Source organism: Adiantum capillus-veneris, chromosome 16 (assembly GCF_014529385.1).
Source record: "Adiantum capillus-veneris isolate H3 chromosome 16, ASM1452938v2, whole genome shotgun sequence".
NCBI classification, from domain to species: Eukaryota; Viridiplantae; Streptophyta; class Polypodiopsida; order Polypodiales; family Pteridaceae; genus Adiantum; species Adiantum capillus-veneris.
This window is the reverse complement of record NC_140946.1, coordinates 10,428,563-10,452,092: the sequence shown is the minus strand read 5'-3', so window position 1 is coordinate 10,452,092 and position 23,530 is coordinate 10,428,563. Positions and strand designations below refer to the sequence as shown.

Below are 23,530 nucleotides of genomic sequence, written 5' to 3'. Positions count from 1 at the left end.
TGTAATGCCAAGGCATTCCCAAAATAACATCACATCCTTGTATTGACGCAACTAGGAAAGATTCTCGATTAGAGGATTTTCCAATCTTCAAATTCATATGTCCTTGAACAGGATTAGAGTTCGTGCCCTTCAAAGGCTAAGCCAAAGCTGATCGGAATTTGTAATAGACTTGGACACTCCAAGCTGAAGATCTAGTGTCACACACGTGAGAAAACTGAAAGAACTGAACAAAACCTACAGAGAGACGTCACGACATGGCGGAGTTTTGTACCTAGAGAGACTGGCCCCAAAGAGTGGCGCCCCTTCTCGGTATTTCTTTATTATGATGCTTCACAAAGTACAATGTCCGAGGGTACCCTTCTCTCAGCAGTGCTCCCAAGCTAATCTGCGGGAGAGACGCCTTGGCAATTCTTATAAAGGCCCTTGGCCAAAAGCAATACATGAAAAGCTTCAAATCCAAAAGCATCTTGCCCCAAAAGCTAGCGTTGCAAGCTGCTCGCAAAACGCGTCGCAAATCGTGGGGGTCTATATGTTGTGCTATGTCAGTAGTTTGCTGCAAATTGCGGAAATCCGTACACTGTGCCACGTTAGAAGTCTTTACGCAAGTAGGGCCTCCTACTTTTATTTTAATGTCTTGTGTCCCTTGGGCCCCAATGGACAGGGTCCCATAAGTTTGGGAAAATTGGCCTTTAAAAATAGGCCCCTCGGCAAGACTTGAAAGTTGGTAAAACTTCTTCTGCATCTTTCACTAGGGTTTTGATCCCTCTCTGTCTAGAGTCTGGCCTTTAGGTCATGCCACGTATTTGTGATAGAGCTCCCAACCTCTCAGGAGTGAGACGAAGAGATTCTGAGGCGTCAAACGAAATGAAGTTGTCTGTGGAGTTGGGATCAAATAAGATCAGGGTCTCTGCCCATTCAAACTGCCCCACCCCTTTAGTAGCTGCCTTTTTCCTTTCTCCTTCCTGTGTTATTAGCTTGGCCGTCAGGGACTGAATTTGACGCAGGGGGTAGACAATCTTTCTTGAGATATGGGCAATCTTGTTTCTTATGGCCTTTCTCACCACAAAAGAAACACTTGCCCTCTTCCATGTAGGCTTTAAACTTAGAGGGAGTAAGGTATTTGCTTTGCTTAGCCCCCTCTAGCTTCTTTTCTTGGCCTTTGGGTTGATCTAAAGGCCGCTTTCGAGAGGGAGTATGTGTAGTAGAGAGAGTCTTCCGCTTTGCATGAAAGGTACTAAACTCCTGTTTGCGAGTTCCTTTCAAATGCAGATTCCCAACAACACGGGTAGATTGCATCATAATTTGAAGGGTGTTTCGAGGGTACAACTTCATGCTTTTCTAAAGGCTCGGCTGGAGTCTAGCTTCAAACTTATGCATCTTTTCTTGACTAGAGACTTTTGTAAATGGAGTAACTTTGAGAAGGATCTTCCATAACTTGTCGACGTTGTCGGAAACTACTTCATGCTCTTTTTGGGAGAGCCAATTCCATTCTTTCTTTACATCTGTTTCGAAATCAAGAGGAAGGAACTGAGCATAGAATCTTTCGAGTCTTTGGGTTTGTGCCCTTCCAGAATTGTCGTAAGCCACAAATTGCTAGGTGTATCCTTAAGATACATGCTAACATGGCGCAGTTTGGATCGTACTGTGAAGTTGCCTTTTGCAAAGGCTACTTTGAATTGACAAATGAAAGCAAGTGCTTGTGATGTCTAGACCGCTTCTTGGAAATAGCTCTGGAGTCCTTATGAGCAGGAATTAGGTGATGACTCTTCCTTGGTTCTGGATTATATTCCCGTGCCTCTCGTGGTTGATCAACGGGCTCATCTGGATCTAGTTGCAAATCTTTGTCAGGGACTATGTTGTCCAAGTTCTTCATAAATTAGTAGTTTATAGATTTACTGGGCTAGGAAGACTAATCTTCTTCATGGTGACGGGAAATTCCCACTCCAGGATCCCTTTGGGGTTTGTGCTAGAGCCCCAGTCGTCTGAGGTATTTCTTGAGTCGGCTTTGGGGCATTCTGTTTCGTGCGGAAGCAAAAGTAGATTGACGACCCAAATAACCCGAGAAGTCAATTCCTTTCTTCTGCTTTTTGGCGAGCTTTTTGGCTTTGTTGCTCGTGTCAAAAAGCTGGGTAATTCGTGTATCAACCACCTCTTCCAATTCTTGCTTGTAAACATCCTCGGAGTAGGAGGTTTCTTGAGTGCCGGTTTGGGGGGTGGTTTTGTGGCCTTCTACTGCTGAGAGTGCACTTCGTCAAAGGATGTCTGAGTCAAAAATTTTGCAAATTTCGAATCCTTCTCTTCAATCTCCGCCTGAGTAGGCTGAGGCGGGTCGTACTCCTCATGAAAATCTTCTTCGGGAAGGCGGGTTTGCTACCCCCTTGTCCAGGGCCATGACAGGTCATCAGTTTGTGACAGTTATTAGATTTGTGAAGTGTTTCTACTGATTCTCTCGTGTGTCGTGCCACATTCCTGACTTGGGGTGTCCATGTCTGTTACACAGTTTCTGTCATGACTCCGGAGATCAAGGGCGGACTCGGCCATAATGAAGCCTAGCACTAAAAGAAGCATGAACTCGAAAAAATTAGCACAAATATGAGTGCTTAAGACCCTAGAAAAAGGGAAACCGAAGAAGGTGGAGGAGTGCCTTGTTGAAAATCCTCTTTCCTTTGTAGTATTCAAATTTGACATCCTTATCTCCAACTTTTATAGTCTTCTGAAGGAGTATCTAATTCTTCTTCTTCTTTTTCTTATGACAGTTCTTCTAGCTCTTCTGACTCGAGCGAAGAAGACAGGAAAGGGAAAAAGCGAAGCAAAAAGCAAAGCTTCGGAAAGGGCAAGAGAAAGGCAAAGAAGCCTAAGTTTCGCCCAGTTTCTGACCACAAGCAGAGGCAGTTCTAGCGGCACCCGACAAGGACGTGGCCATTACACCTGTCATTGGCAAACTTCGGTTGCATTGTCAGGGGTATTTGGGGCACGAGGACTTCTACATAATGCCCTTGGAAGGTTGTGATGTTCTCCTGGGAGTCCCTTGGTACCATAAGAACAACGCCGTGGTCGATTATCGGGCGAAGAAAGCGACACTAACTACTGAAAAGGGCCGAACCATTGTACTTGAAGTGAAACTTAAGGGCGAGTCTGTCCCTATTGTATCGGCTTCGTCCGTTTCAAAATTAATGAAATCTAGTGTGTTTGTTTACTCGATCTTTTTGAAAGAGTTGAATGATGATCATAGGACAAATATGTCTGATCTAGAAAAAGAACGCCAAGATTTTCTCCACTCATGCCGATTGCTTTTCCAAGGGCCTGCCAAGCGAGTTGCCACCAGCTCGTCCTGAGGATCATACCATTGATCTGATACCTTGAAGCACACCACCGAACCGACCACCTTACTGTGTGAGCCGAGCCCAAAATGAAGAGATTATGAACCAAGTGAAAGACCTCTTGGAAAAGGGCCTTATCCAGCCGAGTACTTCACCTTACTGCTCTCCGGTGTTGTTAGTTTTGAAGAAAGACGAATCTTGGAGAATGTGTATTGATTATAGAGCTCTCAACAAAATCACCATGAAGAACAGATTTCCGATTCCTAGGATCGATGATATTCTAGACCGACTACAGGGATCCTCTTGTTTTAGGAGGATCGATTTGAATAGCAGATATCATCAGATCTGAATTGTGCCGGGAGATGTCTACAAGACAACTTTTCGGACGACCTTCGGTTTATTCGAGTTTTTGGTGATGCCTTTGCAGCTTCCCAATGCTCCAGTGACCGAATGATGGACAGGATTTTCAGAGAGTACAGATCTTTTGTGGGCACTTTCTTTGATGACATTATTGTCTTCTCCAAGGATGAGGCAGAACATAGAGAACATTTTTTTTTTTCCGAGAAAAAGATCCTTCTATTAGTTAATGAAAACTGCCCATAGGGCTACAACCACCTCTACAAGAGAGGGCTACAACAAGCATGATGGGGAGACTCTCCCAATGATAAAACAACATATATACAATGAGGCTAAATCAAGAGATAGGAGGAGGGAAGAGCCACACAGGTGGACAGTAGTGCCATCTGAGCACCCCCTGGACTATGGTGTAGAAGGCCCAAGGCGCCAGAGTCGAAGGAAAGCCTCGCGGCGCTCCCGCATGCGGTCGGAGCTGTCCTGTAGTCCCTCAAGCTGTCCTCTGAGAGTATGGATCAGCTCTAGCCAAAAGTCACGAACAGTCTCTGCTGGTGGCACAGGGCGAGCCTCAAAGATGCGGAAACAGCTGGCCCGCCCGATGAACCAAAGTGTCAGGCCACTGATGAGCTCGCAACACTCCTCTCTCTCACTGTACCACTCCTGTGGAGTAAGCTCTGTAGCAGGCTGGAGTGTAGGTTGCCCCCCCTATATCACTATCATCCTGCTGGTGGAAGATAGCTCAAACTGAAGTGCCGGGCCCGTGAGGGTGGACCAAGCCGCTGCCTCCCAAGTGTATTGTCGAGCCGTGGAGAGAGCAGGCATCAGCCAAAGAACTCGTAGCCACACCTGCTGGGCCGAGGGACAGTCCCAAAGACAGTGACGCTGACTCTCCACCAAATGGTCACAAGCTGCACATGTGGCTGAGAGACCACTATGCACTAGCCAGCTCCCTACTGCTGTGGCTCTATGTGCGACCCGCCACTGAAACAAGGTGACTCGCCTCTGCTGTCTGGAGTCCCACAACCTCTCCCAAAAGTCTGCCAAGAACTCGACTGTGAGACCCTCCTCCTGCCAATGACGTGCTGCAGCAGGGAGGGCCTCTCTCTGTGCTGCTGGTATATGATGTGCCAGTCGAACAGTGTACTGAAAGAAGGGGACTCCTGGGTGGTCTGTAGAAGAGAAGGGGTCTCTCCATAGCCACTCACCAGGATCCCACTGTACTCGTGCCAGCGGACAACACTCCCAAGCCCATAGCCTCTAGTGTCCTGTCTCAAGAACTGCTGGGTCAGGGTCTATGACGCAGGTCCTCCCACAGATGCCCACTACTCGGATCCTCTGAAAACAGCTTTCTGCTACTTGCGGGGCCTCTACTGCAACTCGCTGTAGTCGTCCCCCACCCTGAAGCTCGAAGAACAGGGCTGGGACAGTCTCTGAGCAGGCTCTGACTGAAATGAGAACCTCCAGTCGTGTGAAGTCTCCCATCCACCGGGGTGCTACTGGCTCGAGAGGCGTGAGCCACTCAGCTGGAACTGACACTCAGATGTATTGACACATGCTCTGCGCCCCTCACATGCCTTGCAGCTGGAAACCCTGCACCTCCTCTGACAAACCTGTGAACTCTAGCCAGTCACCTAGAGAGCGCGTTGGACCTGCTGCCATGGGACCCCAGGAAACATGAGGCCGACTACCAACCAAGTGGCCTCTTTGAGTGCTAACCATGGGGTTCCAGACGAGGGGTTGCCGTAGGCGCTCCTCCGTGCACGTCGGCTGTCTCTGCTCTAGGCCATGCCGTAAGAGCTCCCAAGATCAAAGCAAACTCACAGCGAAGCGGTCCTCCAGTCTCCTGCTCAAACCAACTCGGCGCAACTCTGTAAAGATCCATCTGGTCGAAGGTTGCCAAGGGCCTCCTGACTGAGGCACCCTGGCACGAAGCCTCTGCAGCAAGAACTCCTTCCAAGGCTCCTCTCCATGAAGAAGTCCTCTGACTACGAACCTCCCAAGAAGGGCTCTGCTCTGCTGTGCTGGATCAATGATCCCAAGCCCTCCCTGAGAACAAGGAAGTGTGATGACCGACCCAGCCACCTTGGCTCGGGCAATCTGAGTGTCACGACCTGACCAAAGGAAGTTCCTGATTAGCCTCTCTACCTGGCTGATACAAGAACTCGAGAAGATCCAGCAAGAAGTGATGTACCACATAGTCGCCAACAACACCTGGTTGGCAACTACTACTCTACCAGCCAGCGAAAGTCGTGCTGAGCTCCAATGTAACAGCTTTCTCCTGATGGACAGGAGAAGAGGAGCAATCTGCTGCTCGGGGGACAAGTCCAAACCAACCTGACAACCCAAGTACCGAACTGCAGTCCCTGGGGGATCCACCTCAAACCCTCTCCTGGCATCCAATCTGGCACAGGAGCACTGCGAACCGAGAAAGCCACTGTCTTTCTCCAGTTGATCAGTGCTCCCGATGCACAACAGAAGGTCTCCAAAGCTTGCTCACTTCTGTGCAGATTGGCCTCTTGGCCCTCTAAGTACAAGGCTGAGTCATCGGCAAACTCAGCGTCGAGTAGCTCATCTCCCCGAATAGGGAGTGCTAAGCCCCGCAGACCAACCTGCTGTGACACCAAAAATCTGCTCATCGCCTCCGCATAGAACAGAAAGAGAAAGGGGGCAAGAGGACAACCCTGTCTGACCGAGCGTGTGAGCATGAAGCGCTCACCTATACCTCCTGCCAAAAGCACCTGACTGTAAGCCTGTCTGTACAAAGCTGACACCCCTATGATCCAAGCATCTGAGAAGCCCATCTTGCGTAGAGTTCCCTCTAGAAAGTCCTAGTCAACTCTGCCTTCTCAAAATCGAGAAGAAGAATCACAAGGTCCTCCCCACGGAGCCTTGCCAGGGCAGAAGCCTCCCAGAAAGTCAAGATGTTGTCAAGGATACTGCGTTCCTTGACAAAACCTGTCTGAGTCCCATGTATAAGGCTCTCCAAAAGTGGCTGAATCCTCAAACTAGCCTTGGCAGGAATTTTGTAGGCTGAGTTGAGGATGGTGATGGGGCGTCACAGTCGAATCTCATCCAAGGAGACACCCTCCTTTGGAATGAGGTAAATCAGGCCCTCACTCATGCTATTAGGCATCATTCCTGTGTGCAAAATGTATTGAAAGGCACTACAAAGATCTGGGCCAAGCAGGTCCCAATACTCCAAGAAAAAACTGGGAGTCAGCCCATCCTCACCTGGACAGCTACCACGAGGGAGGGCCCTAAGAGCCGTGTGCAGCTCCTCAAGTTGAAGTGGCATCTCTAGCCTCTGGCGCATCTCCTCTGTCACGAGACAAGGCATCTGTGCCCAAACCTGCTCCTTGCATGCATCCTGCCGCTCTGACTGGGGCTCAGCCGACAGTAACTCACGGTAAAAGTCAGTAGCAACTGCACGCATATCCTCGGGCTCACAAGCAACTGACCCATTGGGTCTCCTCAACTGATTGACCTTGGCATGCGAGTGCCGAGGTCCCACTGTCTCAAAAAAAGCACCTGTCACTCTTTCACCCACCTGAGTCCACTGAGATGCCTGTCGGTGAAAGGCAAACTCATGACGCCTCTCCTTTGTGCTAGCAAGCTCCTGTCGAGCCTGCTGTAACTGCTCCTCCAACCATGGACTGTCTAGATGCTGCTCCTGCATCCTCTATAGTGAAGCAATGCCTCGTCTGAGACGCTGCTGCTCCTCTCTCGCTGCAGCCTGGCGAGCCAGAGACTCCTGGAGAAAAAAGTGGCTAAGCTGAGCTAGGCCTAAGGCCACTCTGTCTGCAAGTGGAACCTGGCTGTCCATGCCCTCTATCCAGAGAGCCTCTACCCTCTCTCTGAGTGCTGAGTCCAACAAGACCCGCTTTGGGATGCGAAGCATTGTGCTCCCACTCCTCTGCCTGTCTACCACTGTGAGGATCACTGGTGCATGGTCCGAGAAGGATGTCCCTGCCAGGATGCCCACTGATCCCCCCAAGTCACTGAAGTGGTCACTAGTGTAGAAGCGATCTATCCACGATAGATTCACTCCTCCCACTCTGCGGTCCGATCTAGAGAAGGCAAGACTGGTTGGAGGCCTCACAAAGCCAGAGTGCTGCCACGTATCCGAGACCCTCAAAGTCATACACAACCTCTCCCAAGCTGCTAACTCGACTCCATGCACAGTAGCATGGCTGACTCTTGTCCTGTCAGAAGGGTCCTCCAACATGTTGAAGTCTCCTCCTACACACCAATGGTCGGCCTGCGGCAAAGACTCAACAATCTGTGACCAAAACTCTGCATGAGCACTTGCCACATTGGGCGCATAGATGTTCGGGAAGCCCACAAGGCCACCCTGAACCTGCATAGTAATCCACTGAGCCCTGCCTGGCACAATAATCCCTCTGCCCACAATGGCTTGCTGCAATGAATCCGCAATAGTCATACATACCCCACCCTGGATGCCTCCAGGTCCAAAAGCAGCTGACCAGACGGTATCATATCGTCCACGCAAAATCTGACCACATCGCCGAATGCGGCTCTCACACAGATGGTGCTCCTGAAGCATAAGGAGATCAATCTATCCTCCCACAAGGCAACGCTGAAGCTCCTGACGCAATCGGCGCCGCTGCCGCTGAAACTGGGGCCCACCTAGTCCGTGCACGTTCCATGAGACGATCCTCATGGGGAGCGAGAGAGAACAGATGCTGCCGCAGCAGCAAGACGGGCTATCTTCGAGGCTGGCTTGGATGGGGAGTAATCCACATCCGAGCGTCCTCTAGATAGGCGAGACTGCAGTGAGTGCCTAGCCCAAGCCCAAGCAGAGCGAGCTGTGCGTAACGCAACCTCCTCTGTCCAGGAGTCCTCATGAATGTATACATAGCAAGGCAAACAGTGCGTATCAACAAAGAAGTACACCACAATGTGCCTACATCCTGTTGAGTCTGGGGGTGTCACTGCAAACTTGGCCAATGGCCACAAAGTCTGCAGCAAATCTGTAACTCCAAGTTCTCCCATGTGATGAGAGAACTCGAGAACCTGTGTATGCAACCATCCGAACACTGAGTCGAGGGACCACTCTGTCTTGGCCCTACCACAGAGCGGAAGGAGAAACCAACTGCTGAGTCCAAGGCCTCTGTCCCCCTAGCGGCGAGGAACAAAGCATGGACCCTGAAGTAGGCTGCCTCGTGGTCTGCTGCGGAATCACCGAGAAAGCGAGTGAACCCGTAGTCGAAGAAGTCCCAGCGGCGTCGGAGGTCAATGCTCGTCAGACCACGAGGGCTAGCTGCAAGGGAAGATGTCTGAATCTGCAGAGGGGGCCGCAAGAAGGGCTGACCCTCTCTCGCTAGGCGACTCGTGGCAAAGGCGCTGCCAAGAGATCTCCTAGCCGCTGGAGAGGGACCAGTCTCCTGAGTCGACTGTGGAATTGGAGCAGGAGGGGAGGGAGAAGGAGCTGGGGGAGCGGAGGAGAAGAGGAGCGGGGTGGGGCGACAGAGGTAGAGGGGCGAGGTGGAGAGGCGACGGGAGCAGAGGGCGGGGGGGAGGATGAGGAGGAGGAGGGGAACTCTGAAGGGGGAGCGGCTGTCGAGGGTGAAGCGAAGGTGGAGGCTGGCGTAGGGGACTCCCCCTGCTCAAGAGGACCAAAACGGTTCCTCGTGGGAACCCACTGCTGCTGAGTAGGCACCTGAGGGCCACTTTGAGTGCCAGGCTGTCGCTGTGGCCCCTGGCGTCGTCGGCCACGGGCCTGCTGCCACCCCTCCTCCGCTGGAGCCCCAGGCTCGGAGGGTGGCTCTGAATCTGTGCGCTGTGCCGCTGACTATGGCTGTGGCCCAGCCTTGGCAGGCTGAGGCTGAGGCTGAGGTGCAGGTCGTGGCCTCCTCCGTGGACAGGCGCCTTCGCTAGGTGGCCCATCTGCCGGAAAATGAAGCACTGGTTCAGGAGGCCTGAGTACTCTACACTTTGTCTAAACCAACCCCCACTCACCCGAGGCAGAAGGATGACCTTCAGGAGCGTGTGGGTATCTCTGACCAAAACTGGAACTGAGGGGATGCCAGCCGCCTTGGTAGCTACTGATGCTACCGTACGAGGTGTCTCCAGGACAGTCCCGATGGCGGAGCCAATCCTGGAAAGAAGTGGTAGGTACTCCCTCTGTAAACCCGGAAAGCAGACTGAGATGGGGATGTCTGCCTCCTCTACTAGAACATCCAAAGTCGGGTCAAAACCATGTCACCACTGTCGAAAGTGGGCGCGTGATGCTCGGATAGCCAGTGGACTCATAGCTATGAACTTGGACGCCATCTCTGAGGTCTCGAACTCGATCTGATAGTACCCCCGTCCAAGAATCTGGACATCCAAGATCTTGCCCACCTCTGCGAGAAGGCGGGCCTGGAGAAGGTCTCGCAGCTCTCCTCTGCTAGGTCGGGTGCCGAGAATCTTGCAGATGACCGAAGTCGCCTGCAATTGCTCTACCTCTGCGGCAAGGCTCGCTTGCTCTGTCGGCGAGAGAGCAAGTCGAATGGTGGGCTCAGCGGGGTCGGGCGAGGGGGCTTCTGGCGAGTCCCTCTGTGGCGAAGTTGGAGCCTCCATCTGTGTCTACTACTGTGTCGTAAGAAGAGGGCGACGGGTGGACGCTGCAATCAGGCGTAAGAGACACTGCCCCAAAAAATGAAGCAGTGCCGAGGAGGCCGAAATGCAGGGGATGACGGGGAGAAACCGAGGTGGGCGGGAAGATGGGCCGGGGGGGGGGGGGGGGGGGTTGGGGAGGGTGGAGGCGCTGGCGGCAGCAGGAGGAGGGAGCGACGGGGGCAGCAGCGCAGGGCAGGCTGCGGGCGGGCTAGCAGGGGGTGGCTCAGGCTGGCAGGCAGCGCGGGGGTGGGGAGCGGGGCAGAAGGGCAAGGGGGGGGAGGCAGCGGGCTGAGGTGAGAGGGGGGGGGGAGGGGAAGCGATGGTGTGTGCAGGTGAAGCAACAGCAGCGAGCGGCAGTCGCTATTGAAGTCCTTACTCTTGTTTAACATAGAGAACATTTGCTACAGGTCTTTCAGGCATTGCGGGATCACAAGTTGGTGATCAATGCAAAGAAGAGTGAATTTTTCCTACCAGAGATACACTTTTTGGGACACATCGTCTCAGCAGCAGCAGCAGGAGTGCAGATGGACCCGGCCAAGATAGAGACTATCCGTGATTGGCCCGATTTGAAGTATGTCCATGAAGTTAGAAGCTTCTTGGGCTTAAGTTCTTAATACCGGCGGTTCATTAGAAAGTTTGTAGAGGTTGCTTCCCCTTTGCATATCTTGACACAGAAAGGAGTCCCTTTCTCGTGGGGACCCACAGAGGTGACTGCCTTTCAGACATTCAAAGAGAAATTGACTACATGACCAATTTTGACTTTGCCGGATTCGTAGAAGTCATTCGAAGTATATTGTGATGCTTGTGGTCGTAGTCTGGGAGGGGTCTTAATGCAAGAAGGCCATGTCATTGCCTATGAGAGCCGATTGTTTTCAAGGCCGGAATTGACAGCACAGATATATGAGAATTAGCTTTTGGCGGTTATCCCTGCTCTTACTCAGTGGCGACATTACCTACTCATAGCCGATTTTACGGTCTTCACAGATCACCGGAGTCTACGCTACTTCTTGTCACAGAAGTAGATATCGGAAAAGCAGATGCGGGGTGCGAACATCTTGTCACAGTCTCACTTCTAGATTGTTCATGTGCAGGGACAGAAAAACTTGGTGGCCGATGCTTTGTCGCGGAAGCCATTAGTCTTAGCTATTTCCGCGATAGGTCATAGAAGCTTCGAGGATATGGTTGATCAGTATGCCACAGATCCAGATTTTGCAGACGTATTTTGTCGATTACAGACATTGAAGGTAGTAGCGGGATATTCCATTCGGGATTGCTACTTAATGAAGAAAACGATGTTGTGTGTTACAGAGCCATTGAGGGAAAAGGTTTTTAACCAAATGCCACTGTCCACCATTTATGGGTCACCGCGACATTGCTACCACCTTGAAAGATGTGGAGAGATACTTCTTTTGGCTGAGACTCAAGAAGGACGTGGACGATTTTGTACGCAGTTGCTTGGTATGCCAGAAGGTCAAGTTTGACAAGCATAAAGCACAAGGATTGTTACAACCTCTACCCATACCACCCGCCCCTGGGAAAGTATTGCAATGGATTTTATTTTTGCTCTCCCGAAGACACAGAGTCGGCATGATGGCATTTGGACCGTCATCGACAAATTTAGCAAGCAAGCTCACTTCGTTCCAATGAAGAAAACAGGCAAGCCGGATCATTTAGCGAGATTGTTCATTTCATAGATTTTCAGATTACATGGCATGCCTGAGACAATTGTCTCTGACAGTGATCCCCGATTCATGAGTTTGTTTTGGAAGGCGATTTGGGAGAACATTGGCACGCGGTTGTAGTTCTCGTCATCTTTCCACCCGCAGACAGATGGGCAATCTGAGATTGCAAATTCAGTCGTATTGGATTTATTGAAGTCTTACATCTCGGATGAGAAGACTCAATGGGAAAAGTATTTGCCCTTGGTGGAATTTGCCTACACTAACACAATTCACTCTTTGACGGGGAAGGCGCCATTTGAGATTATTGAAGGTGCTACGAAGGTTCCACCCTTCTTAAGCACGAGAGATAAAATTTTTGAAGCCGACCAGTACGCGAGGGACTTGGACACAGCTTTTGCCAAGGTTCGGGATGCGTTAGAGAAATGTCAGGAAAGACACAAAAAGGCAGCAGATCGACATCGTCGCGATTTGAAATTAAAGAAGAACAATTGGGTGCTCTTACGTTTTGAGAAGGCACGCCTGAGAAAGAAAAAGGAAAAGGAGCGGCTTTTTCCAAAGCTTAGCATGAGATACTATGGACCTTTCTAGATTTCCGAAAAGATAAATGATGTCTCCTTTAGACTGAAGCTGCCCGATACTTGGAGAATTCACAATTCTTTTCATGTGAGTGTCCTGAAGCCTTTTAAAGGCGATGTGCCCGATGATGGGGAGCCAGATGAGCCACCCTAAGTGGAGGAAAACGAGGAGATACTCGTTCGAGAACAGATATTGGCACATAAAGATAGAAAGATAAAAGGTAAAGTGATAAGGCGGTTCTTGGTTAAATTCAAGAACTATCCCGCATTGGATGCGAAGTGGATGGAGGAGGACCTGGCAGATACTCCTCAGATTGTGAACCTTTACCTTGAAGCATTTGGTTTAGCATAGTCTGTTCCAAATCGAAATCCGAACTCAGCTTGGGTGGAATTTGGTGCAGTGGGTATGGACAAGAGGGGAGTCGCTCCGTTACTTTGTCAACAGATTGCCCCTATTTTTGATAACTAAAGTCACTGATCTCTCTTTTGAGTTTCAGGGATAGTGTGAGCTGAAAATATTATGTTGTAATGACTTTATGAAATGGAATTCCCGATAATATGATACGGATTTGTACTTCACTTGTTTAAGTGCAGGAACTGATAGACGAAATGAGTGCAGCATTTCGGTATGAAAGATCTCGATAGACATGGTTGCAATAAGGATTAGTTAATCGGGCATCTATGAGGTTCCGAGTGGATCTAGATGCGATTGCTAAATACGTTGCCGATTAATCATGGTCTGAGATTCGAATGAATTTTGAATGTGATTTGTCATGTGATGTCCTGTGATGTGACTGTGGATTGGTACATGTGCTAGAAGTGTGTTCCTAGCGCGTCATTACTAACAGTTAGTGTCTGCTAAGACAATTTATGGGTTCTGTCTGTTTTGCAGGCGTAATTGAGGCCGATTACATTGCTTTCAAGAGGGGGGTATGTCACAAACTGATGACGTGTCCTGGCCCTGGACAAGGGGGCAGCAAAGGACACACCCACACACCCCGGCTGGCAGCAAACCTGTGGTACAGGCTGACGTGGCAGATTCGGGATTTGCGGCGCATTTCCCGCTGTGATAGGCTGATGTGGCTGAGCGTACGGATCCCTGTGATTTGCGGCAGTTGTACGACAGCTTTGCTTTTCGCGCAAGGAGAATTCTATGCAAATTTTTAGAAGCTTTTGGGCTTTGCTTTATTTTAAGCCTATTTTTAAAAGATGGCAGCTTTTGGGGCTGTGCTTTTGGCATCCCTTGTAAACCTTTAAATAAGTGGGTTGGACTCCCACTCTGCAGAGCATCTGGACGTAGAGTTTGAGAGTGAGAACCCTCCCACTCCCTTGTACTTTGAGTTACAGATTAACACAAAAAGAAATACGGAAAGGGGTGCCAGTCTCTGGGGCCAATACCTCTTGGCACGGAACTCCGCCGGGCTGTGTCGAATCAATTGTCAACTGTGGACTGTTTTGAAGTGAATCTCTGCTGTGTCACGATAGAATCTTGACTTGGAGTGTCCAAGTTTGTTCAATAACAATTCAATAGAATTTGACACGGCCCGATGTAGTTCCATGCAGAGAGGTATTGGCCCCAAAGGCTGGTGCCCCTTCTGGTATTTATTTTTATATTAATGCTTGAGCAAAGTTACAGAGTCGGAGGGTCCTCTCTGCTCAGTTGCTCGTCAGCAAGTCTGAGTGCAGAGGCCCTCTCAGTACATATTTAAAGGCCCTATGGGCTCTCAAAAGCAGTACATGAAAAGCTTCAAACTCAAAAGCTCTACGCCCAAAAGCTGCGAGCGGAAAACGTGGAAATCCGTCCGTTGCCACGTCAACATTGTCAGCGCGTTTTGCCGGTTTCCGTATGGCTTGCCAGTTGCGCGTTTCTCGGGTGTCCGTATAGCTGTCCATGTCAGCAGCCTCCACGCGATTTGCTGGACTAGTGTCCCTTGGGCCTTGTCGGAAAGTGGCCCATAAGTTGGAACAATTGTAAAAGTCCATCTGCTAGGGTAGTGCCACGTTGTCACAAACTGCTTACCGAGTGTCCACGCTGGCCGTGTTGACGTGGCACTTGTATGGATTTCTGCAAAACGTGCTGACAGCTTTTGGGCGCTAGTGCTTTTGGGGCTAGATGATTTTGAGTTTGAAGCTTTTCATGTAAAGTGCTTTTCATAGGCCAAGGGCCTCTAAATATGTGCAGAGGGCTCAGTCTCTGGGATTCTTCCGGGTGAAGGTGCAGAGCGCAAGTATCGGCATTGTACTGAGTTCAAGCAAGATAAGGAAATTCTTGAAAGGATCCGGTCCTACCAAAGAGCAGACAGAGCAAGAATCTTTGTGCTAGGAAATTTATTAAAGAATCTTTGTGTCTCGACCCCGCACTTATTAGCCACTCCCACCCTTACTCCATTGCGCATTGGGCGTGCTCTCGTCTTCATCGCTCTATCTTACAGGGCATAAGCCATAAGGAACCCAAGACATGGCTTTCATGGATACGGCATAATTCTTGCAATTTCTCCTCGACGAGCTTCGTGACATTCATTTGCGGCATCTTCAGCAAAATCTCCCGATGCTGCAAAATTTTCAACAGTTTTTGAATTACATGCTACCCCCTCAGATGCCCCAGACGGTTCCTCTTCCTCTGGCACTAGAAAGTACGAGAGCTTCCAATCGACAACCTTCCCAGCAGACTAGCAGTCTTTTCCGATCGAGGGAGTCTTCAGAAATATGGTGCATCCATCTGACCCTGATCCAGTGCAACCGCCTTTGCCACCGCCATTGCCCCCACCTCCCCCACCCCCCCACCACCGCCACCGGACTACAATGGTTGGAGTCCGTATGGATACCCATATTATCCGTACCCTGGATACACGCCTAATCAACCGAAAGATTTCAAGGATGGCGGCACGACATTCAAAATTTTCACCTTTTTTGGGGTGAAAGATCGGAAGAAAGCATTGTAGTTCCTACAACAATTCAACATCTATGCTTTGGGGAACTATAGAGAAGAATCCAAGATTTCTCGAGCAGTAGGATTTCTTAAAGATAATGCGATGCAGTGGTGGAGTTTAATCGCGACACAACCGCATGCTCCAAGGACCTAGCAAGCTTTCAAGACAGTCTTTGCACGTAGTTATATGACTTCTCTCTTTGAAGTCCGGATTTTGGCAGAGGGAGGCAAACACTTTGAAAATGCTTGCCACACAAACCATGGACGACTATAACCAAAGGTTTCTTGACTTGTACCTTTCGGTGTCCTTCTTTAAGTTCGTTCCCTGGGAGGCCGAGTGCGAGCGATACACCATTAGACTACCATCACCATTGCAGGAATATTGTCTTTCCAAGCAAGTCTCAAGCTTGCAAGAGCTTATGGACCATGCCGCGGTCGGCTACAAACTGATGAAGGGAAAGTTGGAGTTTACTACAGAAGAACCTATAGCAACTAACGAGAACTCTCGGCAACAACGAACAAGTTCTGGAGAGTCTCGTGAAAGTCAACCGCAAAGACCTCGTTTGACGCCTCAACAACGAGACACCTTATCACAAGAAGGCCGATGCTTTGGATGCTTTCAAACAGGGCATAACCATTTTGGTTGTGCCCATCACACTGATAGACCAGCAGAACCGACGCTCGCACGGACGGTGGACAGAACCCGAGCGCCACCTCTAGCTAAGAGAGCTAGACCCGCTATTGGACTAGTCCCTGATATCTATGGCGTACGCTGAAAGTACAAATGAATTGTGTTGAGCATATGGCAAAGTCAAGGGCTTGAAAGCCCTTATTTTCTTTCACCCCGGAGCTACAAAGAACCTCATTCATCTAGAATTCTCGAAGCAGATGCACTTTGATTATGATGCAAAGGGTGGAGAAATTGAAGCCCAGCTAGCCACGGGCAAACTCAAAAAGTGGTATTGCTCATTGGTGCTCTTCCAGTGACTACCCAATATTATCATGGAAAAGCCAATTTCCACATTATGAAGTTGGGCAATTTCGACTTTCTCTTGGCCATGCCTTGGCACAACAAGAATGATGTGACTCTCCACATTCAGAACCGAACCATCACCCTGAAGCAAAAGGACAAGCCAGTCGACCTCAAAGTTCAGCTGTCCGAACAAAAACCTGAATGAATTTTCTAGTTGTTTTGTAGTTAGATACTTTTGAACTCTGTTTGAGGAAGTATTGTTTGAAATTTGTTTGAAAAGGATGGTATCTGTTTTAAACCTATCTTGGTACCGATGTGAACTGTTTGACTCTGGTTTTACTACTGGTTTCATTGATTGGTGATTTTTACTCCCGGGTGGAGTAGTGAGAAATGTTGTTTTGCTATCGTCTGAACCTTGGAACGACGTAGACGGAATGTCTAGGGAGCGTTTGGTTGTTTGCTTGAACCTCCAAACGACGCAGGCTGCGGTATGGGGGGCGTTTGGTTGTAAAAAGCCTCAATATCTCCCGGCTTGGACCTTTTTAGGTTATGCGGGAGGAGTGATGAGGAAATCGTTGAACAGCTCATGGCTCAGACCTGGATGGTTATTTGTGGAGGCAATGTTCATCGGCGGCTTTCTGTTTCTATGTCTTGTAACATGCATATGTGAGCATTTTTGCTGCATTGTGATATGCCAACCACTGAATATTCCTTATTGGATGAGATAGTTTTGGGAAACCAATGACCCAAGATATTAAGAGCTCCAATTTGGAATGAGACCCCTGATTGAATGAGATTCTTTTGGGAAGCCAACGACCCAGGAAATCAAGAGCTTCGATTAGGAACAAGAAAACTGATTGTCCCTCGGAAATTTTTGAGCTAACTTGCGTTGTTTTGTAGATATGCTGTAATCGTGGACGATTACTTTCTTTCAAGAAGGGGGGATGTCACAAACTGTTGACGTGTCAAGTCACTGAAGAACGGAGCCAATCTCCAGATCCCGGTCGAGGGGTTTAAACCCCCAGTAAAGAAGCAGAAGCAGAAGGAGCTTGACCCACTTGCAAAGTCTTGCCAAGTGTCCTATTTTTAAAGAAGAGTTCTCACCAACTTATGGGACCCCGTCCGATGGGGCCCTAGGGGACGTAAAGGCATTAAAATAAAGCAGAACCGCACACACGCGCACACACACACACACAAACACTCACAATCTCTTGCGTGGAGAGCTAATGACGTGGCAGCTATACGGACAAATTTCCGCAATTCATGCTAGTTGTGCTGAAGTGGCAACAAGTACGGAATTCCACGTTTTACGCTGGCTGTGCTGACGTGGCACCTGTATGGATTTCTGCAAAACATGCTGGTAGCTTTTGGACACTAGTGCTTTTGGGGCCATATGATTTTGAGTTTGAAGCTTTTCATTTAAAATGCTTTTCATAGGCCAAGGGCCTTTAAATATGTGCAGAGTGCTCAGTCTTTGGGATTCTTCCGGGTGAAGGTGCAGAGCACGAGTACCGGCATTGTACTAAGTTCAAGCAATATAAAGAAATATTGAAAGGGGTGCCAAGGTTTGGGGCTAGTGCTCTCTTGGGGTGAAACACCGCCACTCCCCGTCTTGTGTGTCGTGCACTCTCTTTTTCAGTTCAGTGTTATTTGAAGCGCTAAAAGTGTTCAATCTTTTCTTTTCCGTTGGCACGTGGTGCCCATGTCTCGTGACACACATCATCACTTTGTGACATATCCCCCTCTTGAAAGAATTGTAATCACCCTTGATTACATCTACAAAATCAGCATAGTAAGAAGGGACTCCCATTTCTGGGCTTCCCGTCCCCACTTGCCGTCCCGCCCTCTTTTTTACACTAAAAATCCATTTGAGCCCCGTTCCCCGTCCCCCATTCCCCGTCCCGACATGCGTCCCTTGTGACTATGAAAATCAGACATAATCCATAAACCAGTTTAGTAGACATTGACTTCGATGCACTAAACGACACAAATCTAGTACTTGCACAAAGAGAACAGTCACTGAACATCAAATCACATTCAAATCGAATTGCACATAATCCATCGAGATCTAGGACCATGATTCCTCACAACATGTTTAGTAATCTCATCTAGATCCACACCGGACCTTACTGATGTCGGATTATCTAATTCTTATTGTGATCATGTCTATAGAATCTCAAGACCGAAATGCTACAATCATTTCTTCTTTAAAACCTGCACTCAAACAAAATCACACGAGAGAGTACACATAAATCAGATTCATTTCGGGAATTCCGATTTCAAAGTTCTTCATTCATAAAGTCATAAAGCAGAGTACTGTCAGCACATCAGTATCCGTGAAATTCAATGGAAAATCAGCGACCTTATTCCATCTGGGTAATCTGTGACAAAGGAGCGGAGTAACTCCCCTCTTGTGCAGTCCTGTCTGCACCAGATTCAACCCTACTGATTTGCGGCTTTCCGCAAAAGTGCCACGTGGGCGCGATAAGCAATAACTTTAAATTTAAAATATCGTTACCACTATCGTGAGGTCCTCCTTCTCCATCCACTTCGCATCCAATGGCGGATAGTTCTTGAATTTCACTAAGAACCGCCGTATCACTTTACCTTTCACTTTCCTTTCCTTGTGAGCTAGTTTCTGTTCAAGAACGAGTATCTCGCTCTCTTCTACTTGAGATTTCTCCTCAGGCTCCCTGTCAACTGGCACCTCATCTTTGAAAGGTTTCAAGAGACTCACATGAAAAGCATTGTGAATCTTTAAGTATTTGGCAACTTCAGTCTGAAAGATACATCATGTATGTGTGGTCTATGTTGAAAAATACGGGAGTGGAGGAATCTCTCAGAGATCCTTGGACTTCTCTCTTTGTACATGTCTATGTATCTATGACTCTTCGCGTCCACGTCTCTCTCTCTCTCTCTCTCTCTCTCTCTCTCTCTCTCTCTCAGCTGCAGCAGGTGTGGTGTTAGAGATGAGGGTGCCACAGTGGGTGTCATCTACGCAGCCAAGGGTTTTGAGGAGGTTGAGCAGAGAGGGTCAGAGCAACGGAGCAATGTACTAAGTGGGGGAGGAGGGGGGCTCGAAGATGGGTGGTGGCTTGTGGAAGCAAGAGGAGCAGGGCTGGCAGTGGAGTCACGCTAGCAAGGGGACAGGCAGGCCTCGTCTTAACTGACCTCGCTCACTTTGCAGGTTTTCATAATGTGAGAGGCTCTGTCCGTCAATAGTTAAAGGGGTAGGGGAGGCGCAAGAACGCGGTGGGGGGGAGGAGGTGCAGAGGGAGGGCATAGCAAAGGCGTAGAGGCTCAGTAGAGATGCTTGGAGGGAGTTTTGGTGGGGTGGGGTCCGGGAATAAAGGGGAGGATCTCAAAAAGAAATTGACTTTCATTAGTTTATCTTTTCTTGAATCTGGAAAGGGCCATAATATCTCATACTTAGCTTTGGAAAAAGCCACTCCTTTCTCTTTCTTTTCCTGAGGCGTGCCTTCTCAATTCATAAGAGCACCCAATCATCTTCCTTCAACTGCAAGTCGCGTCGATGTTTATCAGTTGCCTTCTTATGCCGTGCTTGAGACTTCTCAAGAGCCTCGCGAACCTTGGCAAAAGTAGTGTCCAAATCTCTCGTATATTGCTTTTCTTCAAAAATCTTATCTTTGGTGCTTAGAAATGGAGGAACCTTCTTAGCACCCTCGATTACTTCAAACGGCGCCTTCCCCGTTGATGAATGAACCGTGTTATTGTCGACAAATTCCACCAAGGGCAAGTACTTTTCCCATTGAGTCTTTTGATCCGAAATGTAAGACTTCAATAAATTCAAAACCACTGAATTTGCTATTTCAGACTGCACGTGTCAGGTGCAGCGGAAGTGTTTATGGATTTAGCTCGGATCTAGTACTCCGCACAAACATAATGGACACTTTACTTCACTCGGAAGAAGTGAATTGAATTGAACTGAACTGAACTGAATATGTGTGCGTGTGAGAGAGAGAGAGAGAGAGAGAGAGAGAGAGAGAGAGAGAGAGAGAGAGAGAGAGAGAGAGAGAGAGAGAGAGAGAGAGAGAGAGAGAGAGAGAGAGAGAGAAATGAAATGAAATGAAATGAAATGTTATATTAACGTCTTCAAAAGGCCAAAATGACCTATGAGACCAATCAGTTACAAAATAGTGAATCTAATACCATGTCTGGGTACAAAAGAACTAGAAAAGAACTAGAAGTGGAACAAAATACTACTACTACTACTACAATCTAAAACTACGTGGGTGTAGCAGCTGATACAATAGGTACCCGGTAAACTGGATGTAACAGTGTGTGAAACAAAGATGGAAGAAATGGTGAGGATCCATCCTCATCTGCACTCTGGATGTCGAGAGAGTATGGCTCGAATCTTCTGTTGTAGTCTCCGTCGATGCTGTGTAGCTCCTCTCCTCAGTCGCGGTCGTCTGTATCTCTGTAGCTCCAATGCTCGGTCGATGAGAGTGCCAGTAGTGGTCGAATGAGTGTGGGACGAGCTCTGCAGTGGTGGCTGCTCCTCTGGCTGTCCCATATCTAGTGAAAAGAAATCTGTAATGTGTCTCTGGGACTGCCTCTCTCTAGCTCTCCCCAGTAAAGTGTCTCTATACCTGTGTAACTCAAGTAGATATAGTCCAAGACATCTCTGATCCTCATAACTCATGACCCTAGATAGAGGACCAAAACCCTCTCTGAATAAGCAGTGGAAACGCCCCCGTATCTCATAGAACACTGTGCAATGACATATGTAGTGCAACTCTGTCTCTGGATCTCTCTGGCATAATCGGCATATCCTGCTGTCTGCTGGTATCCCTCTGAATCTACCGGTCTCAATCTCGAGCTGATGTGAGGATGTGCGTATCTGACCAATGGCACAACGCAAACCATGAGACATATGTGTGTCCATGTAGCTGGGTCGAATCACAAACCCATCTCCTGTGAGGTGGAGAAGATGCTCTCTATAGAAAGCCATCTTCGTGCTCAACTCCTGAGGCGGCTCTATCCATGTCCTGGTGTCGAGCTGGATCAGGTCCTGACGAATGAGTCTAGTGATCTCCACCCGTGTAAGAGACAGCGAGGGTGCCTGAAGAGAATACTGGAAAGGGGGCAACCTGTCCATGGTGAAGCCATGCGTCTGAAACCATGAAGTCATCTGTGCATACCAGCATGAAGTGTCCCCCTGTAGAGCTAACTGTCTGGAAGACTCAAGGGCCAATCTAGCATATCTGTCTCTAGTAGTATCCCATAGGCTGTGCACAAAGGACACTGATCTGGTAAGCGCCTCAATCTCCATGGGGGGGGCAGCTAGCTCTGCTCGAATGATCGCGTGAGGTACGGAGGCCTTGGCTCTAATCAATCGGGAGATCATAGATCCAAGGGCCTCTCCATACGTCTCCAACCATCCTGGCCTACAGAAGGTCCCCATACCTGTACCCCATACATCATAGCTGAGGCTACTAAAGTATCAAAGAGCCATAACTTTGTCCGAGGTTCCTGGAACTGAACCTGCGAACACATCCTCTCCAAGCCTCCCAAGGCCGCATAAGCTCTGGTCAGTCTAGTCTTTGCTGCTCTCCCCAAAGAAAACCTCGGCCCAGTGAAGACTATCCCAAGGTAAGTGTATGCATCTGTATACTCCACAATCTCTTGACCATACGTGAAGGTCGGTGCCGATCTCCTGATCCACTGCGGTGTGGTGTTAAACACCATGACCTTGGTTTTACCAAGGTTTACAGACAATCCACTATCCTCTGCAAAACTGTGTAATGCATCCAACTGTCGCTGCATACCCTCTGGTGAGTCAGAGATCAAGACAATATCATCAGCATATAACAACAATGGGATCCACGTCCCTGCCAGCTGGGCACCTCTATCACCCTCTCTGTCAATGTAATCAGACACCTCATCAACATACATACCAAATAGAGTAGGAGACAATGGGCAACCCTGTTTCACCCCGATAGTGGAGTGAACTAAGTCAGATATCCCCTCTGGGGTGCGTACATGTCCCATCACTGATCTGTATAAAGCCATAATCCCCCAAATCAACACTGTGGGCACCCCCATCTCCTGCAGTCTGCGCATCAGTCGAGCTCTCGGTACCATGTCAAATGCTTTGCGGAACTCCACAAAGCTACAATAAATCCGTCTCCCATGTGACCTGCCCTCCTCAATGATAGCTCTGAGTGTCAGAATATGGTCAAGAGTGGAGAAACCCCTCCTGAAACCTGCCTGTCCCTTTGCCCGTACACCCTCACCCTCTGCCCAGTTACTCAACTGCTGCTCAATAATGGATGCATACAATCGTGCCAGTGTGTGTCCAACCATAATAGTGCGGTAATTTCCAGGCTCTGTAGGATCACCTGCCTTGAATATAGGCACAATAGTAGACAACCTCCAAGTCTCAGGTAATCCCTCACACATGGCACGATTGAACAACACTGCAAGAACCTCCATCAGCATATCCCTAGCATGTATAAAGTGCTCCGCTACTAGACCGTCATGATCGTAAGCCCTCCGGGTCCTCATCCTGTCAATGGCTCTCTTTACCATCTCAGTGGTAAAGAAGGTGCTCGTAGGTGGACATGGCTCTGTAGGATCTGGAAGGGGATCCTGCCCAGGAACCGTATATAACGATGCCGCATACTGGCCCCACACATCAGGAGAAGTAATCACTGGGGGAGGGGAGTGCTCATGGAAGAGTCGCCATGCCTCGCCTGAGTCTCTACTCAAGAACAACTGATACAAGTCTCGCTCCATCTGGGCCAGGTAAGCTCGTTTCTTCTTTCGCACAAGGCGTCGGAAAGCAATCCGCGACTGTCTGTAGGTGATGACTCCTAAATGAAGATCCCTCTGAAGCTGGGCTCTCATCTCTCTGCACTCCTCATCATACCAACTATTCTGGGGCATGCTCCCAGAATGTCGCCTCCGATCCGGTTGAGTGTGTGGGTATGCCTCTGATGCTGCATCATGTAGTGTCTCAGTCAATAAAGTAGTGCACTCCTCTACTGAGAGGCCTGGAGCAACTGTGCATAGACGATCCCAGATCGCCTCTGTATAAACCGAGTCAGTCT

At 49.0% G+C, this 23,530-nt stretch overlaps 1 protein-coding gene across 4 annotated transcripts in view; it reads left to right on the top strand.

Annotated features, from left to right (window-relative positions):
- The window catches only part of LOC147438553 (anthranilate phosphoribosyltransferase, chloroplastic-like), a 144,388-nt gene that overhangs the window by 92,052 nt on the left and 28,806 nt on the right, over positions 1–23,530 (top strand). The window lies entirely within an intron of this gene.